This window comes from Furipterus horrens, unplaced genomic scaffold (genome assembly GCF_987537825.1).
Source record: "Furipterus horrens unplaced genomic scaffold, mFurHor1.1.pri manual_scaffold_5, whole genome shotgun sequence".
In the NCBI taxonomy this organism is placed as follows: domain Eukaryota; kingdom Metazoa; phylum Chordata; class Mammalia; order Chiroptera; family Furipteridae; genus Furipterus; species Furipterus horrens.
In genome coordinates this window covers 116,656,004-116,662,019 of record NW_028327175.1, presented here as the reverse complement: position 1 = coordinate 116,662,019, position 6,016 = coordinate 116,656,004, and the positions used below count along the sequence as shown (strand labels likewise).

General features: G+C 42.1%; 1 pseudogene; it reads left to right on the top strand.

Annotated features, from left to right (window-relative positions):
- The first annotated feature begins 4,064 nt into the window (after positions 1 to 4,064).
- On the top strand, positions 4,065 to 5,498 carry LOC150009376 (putative olfactory receptor 1F2; annotated as a pseudogene).
- Positions 5,499 to 6,016: the final 518 nt, after the last annotated feature.

Here is a 6,016-nt window from a genome sequence, read left to right as displayed (position 1 = left end):
TCAGCTGATTTCTCAGAGGACACTTAGCAGGCAGGAAGGGACTGGCAAGCAGTATTGAAGGTGATGAAAGCAACCTGCAACCAAGATTATCCTACCCAGCAAAGCTATCACTTGGAATGGAAGGGCAGATGAAGTGCTTCTCAGACAGGCTGAAGCTAAAGGAGTTTATCATCACCAAGCCAGTATTATATGAAATGTCAAAGGGACTTACTTAAGAAAAAGAAGATAAAAACTATGAACACTAAAGTGACAACAAACTCACAACTATCAACAACTGAATCTAAAAAATGAAAACAAAATTCAACCAAGCAAACCAGAATAGGAACAGAATTATAGGTATGGGGATCATTTGGAGAATTATCAGCTGGGATGGGGGAGGCGGAGAAATGGGGAAATGGTGCAGGGACTAAGAAGCATAATTGGTTGGTATAAAATAGACAGGGGGAAGTTAAGAATAATACAGGAAAGGGTGAAGCCAAAGAACTTTATGCACGATCCATGGACATGAACTACAGGAGGTGGGACTGCTGGAGGGAAGGGGGGTACTGGGCAGAGGGGAGAAAAGGGGAAAAAATTGGGACTACTGTAACAACATAATAAATAAAATATACTTTTAAAAAAATCCTGAATCTGACTCACAAAACTCAAACCTTAACATTTCCTTCGAGTGCGTTATAGGCCACCGTCTGCAGAAACAAACACACATACCAGCATTGTCTCCTAGACCAGAAATCTTGGGAGGCTTAAAGCAGAGATTCTCAAACATTGACGTGCACAGAAATTATCTAGGGATGTTGGTAAGATGAAGATTTTGATTCAGGAAGTCTGGGATGGATCCTGAGATAATGCATTTCCAACAATCACCAAGGCAATGCCTGGTCTCTGAGTCACACTAAATAGCGAGGGCTTAGCCCTTACTCTGAGAAGGGTCTGAGCCACCTACATACAGTTATGTGCTCTGTCTTCCCACCGAACCATGCCTCTTGAACGGATATCAGATTGGAAGTCAGGCTTGGCCTCCAAGAGTCCCAGCCTATGGTAGTAGGAGACAGAAATTCTTAACACCTCCTACCTGAGAAGGGTAGACAGCTGGAACAGAGAGCTAAAGGACCAGACTAGGTGGAGTGTGGAAGGCTCATGGGACGCATCAGTTCTCTAGGTTTGGTGGGCATCAACCTCAGAGTGCCTCTGTATGGCATTTCAGGGTAAAAGATCACAGCAATTTTTTCCCTCTCCATTTGTTCTTGTATTTACTATACACATAGTGTATGCAGTTATTGGTTAGTTTTCAATTCTGATTCAGAAGTTATAGATTGTAATGATGGGATCATGACTGGCATAGGGAGATCCTGATTGTGGACGTGGACACAGTAACTGATGGGATTTTGAATTGTTCCCCTATTGTAAGAAGGGTAGTTGTGTTATATTTGGCCAGAAAATTTCTCTTCTACTGAAGGATACATTGGTTAAGAGTCATATGTGTTAAAATTGTGCAACTGGAGGGGAATATTCTAGTGGGCATTTATCATGCTTTTCACCTTTCCAACTTCTGTAACCCCTTCCAAAGCTTAGGTAATTCCCTACCTCATAATTCTGACTGAGTAAAAAGCCTACTTTTTTCTGTATAAGTAAATCCTGAATAACTAGTCTCCCAGGCTCTTTTGCAACTGAGATGTGGGCATGTGTCTACTCATCAGATATCTTAACAGCCTTCGCCAAGAAGAAGGGGAAACCAAGAGTAACCTCCTAGCAGTGGCAGCCATTGTAGCCAGATGGATTCCCAGGGCAACACTGCTACTAGTGGCAGCCTATGTCCAGTGACAGCTGTGTCAAAGCCATGGAATTAACATTTATGCTTGGAGGCAGCACGAACCATTGGTATGCTAATAAAACCAGTTCTGTAGCATTCTTTGGGCCATTATAGCTGGTGTGTTACTTTGTGAACCTGGTTCTTCAGATGCTCAGTGTTTTTTGAAAGGCTTCCATTATTCTTTTCAAGAAATAATTCTCTGCTTAGCTCAGCAAAACTTGGTTTTTGTTAGTTGCAACTAAGAACTGTGAGTGAGGCCACAGTGTAGCGAATCATCAGAAAAGGACTTGAACACTGAACTGAAAAACTATCGTATTCTCTCCAGCTCATCTCTGCTTTTCTCTGTTTGCATTGTCTGTCCTACTCTATAATAGTCTTTTGCATCTCCATCTATGAGGCAGTCAGGAGAGGTTTGTAAACTCCTAGATTTATATATCCAGACCAAATCATACTGAGAATGACCTGCAGCCCCTCAACCTCAGTTTCCACTTTTCCCCTCCAATCATGAATCCTCACTGGGCAGGAGGTGGTGGAGTATAAATTGTGCTACTGGAGTCCACAGCCCTGTTACTAGATTAGAGGGCCATTCTCAGAAAAAGGTGACTCATTGTGAGCTGGGAAGACATCCCAAAAGATGTCTAGGATCCTGGAGTTTCTCAGTTATGACATGCCATACTTTCTCTGATATATCTCTCCCTGCAATTATAAACACCAAGTGCTTTAAATGATTAAGCATAACTGTAATGCCTTGCCCCTACCCCAGCATCCCTACCTGCAAACACATCATTAACTTTGTACAGTAAATGACCAGATATGAGAGAAAAACGAGGTTCATTCAGGTAATACTACAGTAACCCCAGTTTCTGCACTAAGAAAATAAGAAGAAAAAAATTTAATAATGGAATTTTCAAAATCATAAATGTAAGCCTAGATCCACAAGGTTATGCAATGAGGTCTCAGAAATTTTCTCTGGGACCTGTCTCCATCCACCTAGATCGCTTTATCTCCAAGTTCTAACTTAGGACTCAATAATATTTGTTGTCATTGTTGGGTTTCCAGAGACCAGCAGATAGGTGGGACAGTTCTTTTTGTCTCTAATGACGTTCTCAGGAAATTTTGTCCCAGTGGCCATGAAAACTACTGTAAATACCCACCTTTAATTTCCCCAAACATTCTTCCAGCATAGAGGGCTAAGGTCATGGACCTCTGCTCCTCACCTGCTCAGGAACTACCTATATTTCCAAGACTTTCCAAACCTTATAATAAAGAGAAACACTGGCCAGTTCCTCAAAGGTGAACACTTGATAGCAACAGCCACAGCTTCTCCCAGGTAAGATTATATATCAGTGATGTCAATATTTCTTTACTAATGAGTGAAATTCTTTGAAGAACTTCCTTCCAGATCCAGGGAGTAATAAGAGTCCTGAATTTGTCAGCTGGAGCTTGAGATAAACTCAGTAATAACTGGCTGTTTCTCTTGTCTCTATAAGCTACTAAGAGAAACATCCATATATAATGGCACAGAAAGGCTCTGTATGTGTTGTGTGTTGTTTTTATGTTATATTTGATAAAAATTAAAAACTGAGTTCAGTGGGACCAGTATCATCTAGCATTGGGAGTTGGAAGTTGAAGGTGTAGGAACAAGGGGCAGATCCTGATGGTGTAGTGGCCAGCACACCCCCCCAACTAGCTTTGCCTTTAACCAGTTTTTTTCTGAGCTCTCTTTGCAATGCTTCTGGCAGTTAATTGCACCCGGGGTTGCATAATGGACCACGCTGACCAGGCGGAACCCACATCCTAGAATGTGCTGACCAGCTCTAGTGCCACATCTCCCTGTTGCAACAGACTTGCTGACTTGCTCCTGACCTCCTCCTCACCTCTCCCCATCTCTTTTTAAACCTTGAGTATAAAAACCCTGCCTTAAACCTGTACAGGGTTCGGTGCCTTGTTAGAGACTCTGGTCTTGGCTAGGCCGCAAGCAATAAAACCTTTGCTTTCCCTATTCATTGTCTCTGAGTGGTTAAGTCTCACTAGATATGCCATAACAATGGAACAACTCAAATACAGTTTTCACATCTTAAGTCACTACTTCTTCTGAGACACTTGAAAAAAAAAGAAAAAGAAGAAAAAAAAAAACAAAAAACAAAAAACAAATACAGTTTTCACTAACATGACCATCACTGGAGCTTGGGGTTGTTGCAACCAAACCCTTACCTTCTAGACTTCTGACCCCTGCCTATCTGCATCTGAGTCCATGAGAGGGGAAAACCAGTCAAGTGTCTCCTAATTTTTCCTCCTGGAGTTCTCTAGGCAGCCGCAGCAGCAGCTTCTCCTTATCTTCTTTCTGAGCATGTACCTAGTCATGGTCCTAGGAAACCTACTTAACTTCAGAGCCATCAACATGGACTCCCACCTGCACACTCCCATGTACTTCTTCCTCAGCAACCTGTCCTTCATGAACATCTGCTTCCCTTCCTCTGTCCCCAAGATGCTGTCTAACCACATACTCAGGAGTCAGACCATCTCCTTCTCTGGGTGTCTTACACAGATTTACTTTCTTTTCATGTTCATGGATACGAACAATTTCCTCCTGGCTGTGATGGCCTATGACTGCTTTGTCGCCATATGCCACCCCTTATTCTACTCAGCAAAGATGATCCATCAGCTCTGTCCGGCTCCTCTGGGTCATGGATCTTTGCCAACCTGGATGTCCTATTGCATACCCTACTGATGATTCAAGTTTCATTCTGTGCAGACAACACCATCCCCCACTTCTTCTGTGATGCAACTCCTTCCATGAAACTCTCCTGTCTGACACACACCTCAATGATATCATGATTCTTTTCTTTTTTCAGATTATAAGAGAAAGTTTATTTAGAAAGTTACAGAGGTAGTAAAGTGAACCAGCTGGGCTACATAGGCTCAGGAAACAAGCTACAGATGCAAAATAAGGGCTCTTAAAGCATAGGAGAGGGAAAGGCAAAGGTAACACCTGGGGCAAAGAACAAGGGGACAGGAAAAGGTACAGCCATGCTCCCTAGAGGGAGAGTGGTGATATGATGATTTTTTAAAAAGAATAATTTATTTATTTGTTTATTTATTTATTTGTAGAGAGAGGGGAAAGGAGAAAGAGAGGGAGAGAAACATCACTGTGTGGTTGCCTCTCACTCGCGCCCCCAACTGGGGACCTAACGTGCAACTGAGTCATGTGCCCTGACTGGGATTAGAACCAGCGACACTTGACTCGCAGGCCGACGCTCAATCCACTGAGCCACAGCAGCCAGGGTCTGAGATGATGATTCTTATTGAAGCAGGGCTGATAATGATCATTCCATTCATTTGCATCCTGTTATCATATATCCCCATCAATTGTGCTGTCCTGAGAGTCTCACCACAAAAGAACAATGGAAAGCCTTCTCCACCTGTTGTTTTCACCTGGTTGTAGTTTTCTTCTTCAATGGCACCACCATATTTCTGTATTTTAACCCTTTATCCTCCCACTTAGCAGAGGCAGACATAGCAGCTGTGGTGAAGTTCACAGTGGTGACTCTCATGCTATAGCCTGAGAAACAAGGACATAAAAGGGGCTCTTAGAAAAGTGGTTGCTATGAAATTTATTCTACTCAGAATGAAACAGGCTAGGGAACTAATTTCTAATAAAATCATGTTTGCTTTTTCTATTGAATAAAACTTAACCATTTGTCCTCTGTAAGAGAATCATCTACCTATCTTGGGAAAACAAAACTTGATACACCCTCTGCAGCTTAAAGATGGAAAGAGAGACCCTTTACCAAATAAAATGTTCCAACTGTCAATGCTCTCCAGTCAAAACCCACTAGGAACACACCTCTTGTTGAATAAATTGCGTTTATTACCCATTATAACAAGAACACCCACCATAGGTGAATAATGAGGCATCTTAGTAGGGAGGAGCTAGAAAGGATTTATTAAAAGACTTGGACTTGTGTGAAGTAATTTTGGTGTGGATTTGAGAAGCTGGGTCTTTGTTCTGGATCAGATGCTAGGTATCTTATTATATTTTATCTAGAAGAAGGGAAGATGAAATGGGGGCCAAAGCTGTGATTGGTAAAGAAGTAGTAGTCACTCATATCATCCAGCGTCAGGGGAAGTTTGGTCATTTTTGTGGCTTGGACAATGTTCTTCTTCTTTTTTTTTCATTAAGACATGATTACAGAATGGTCTTGT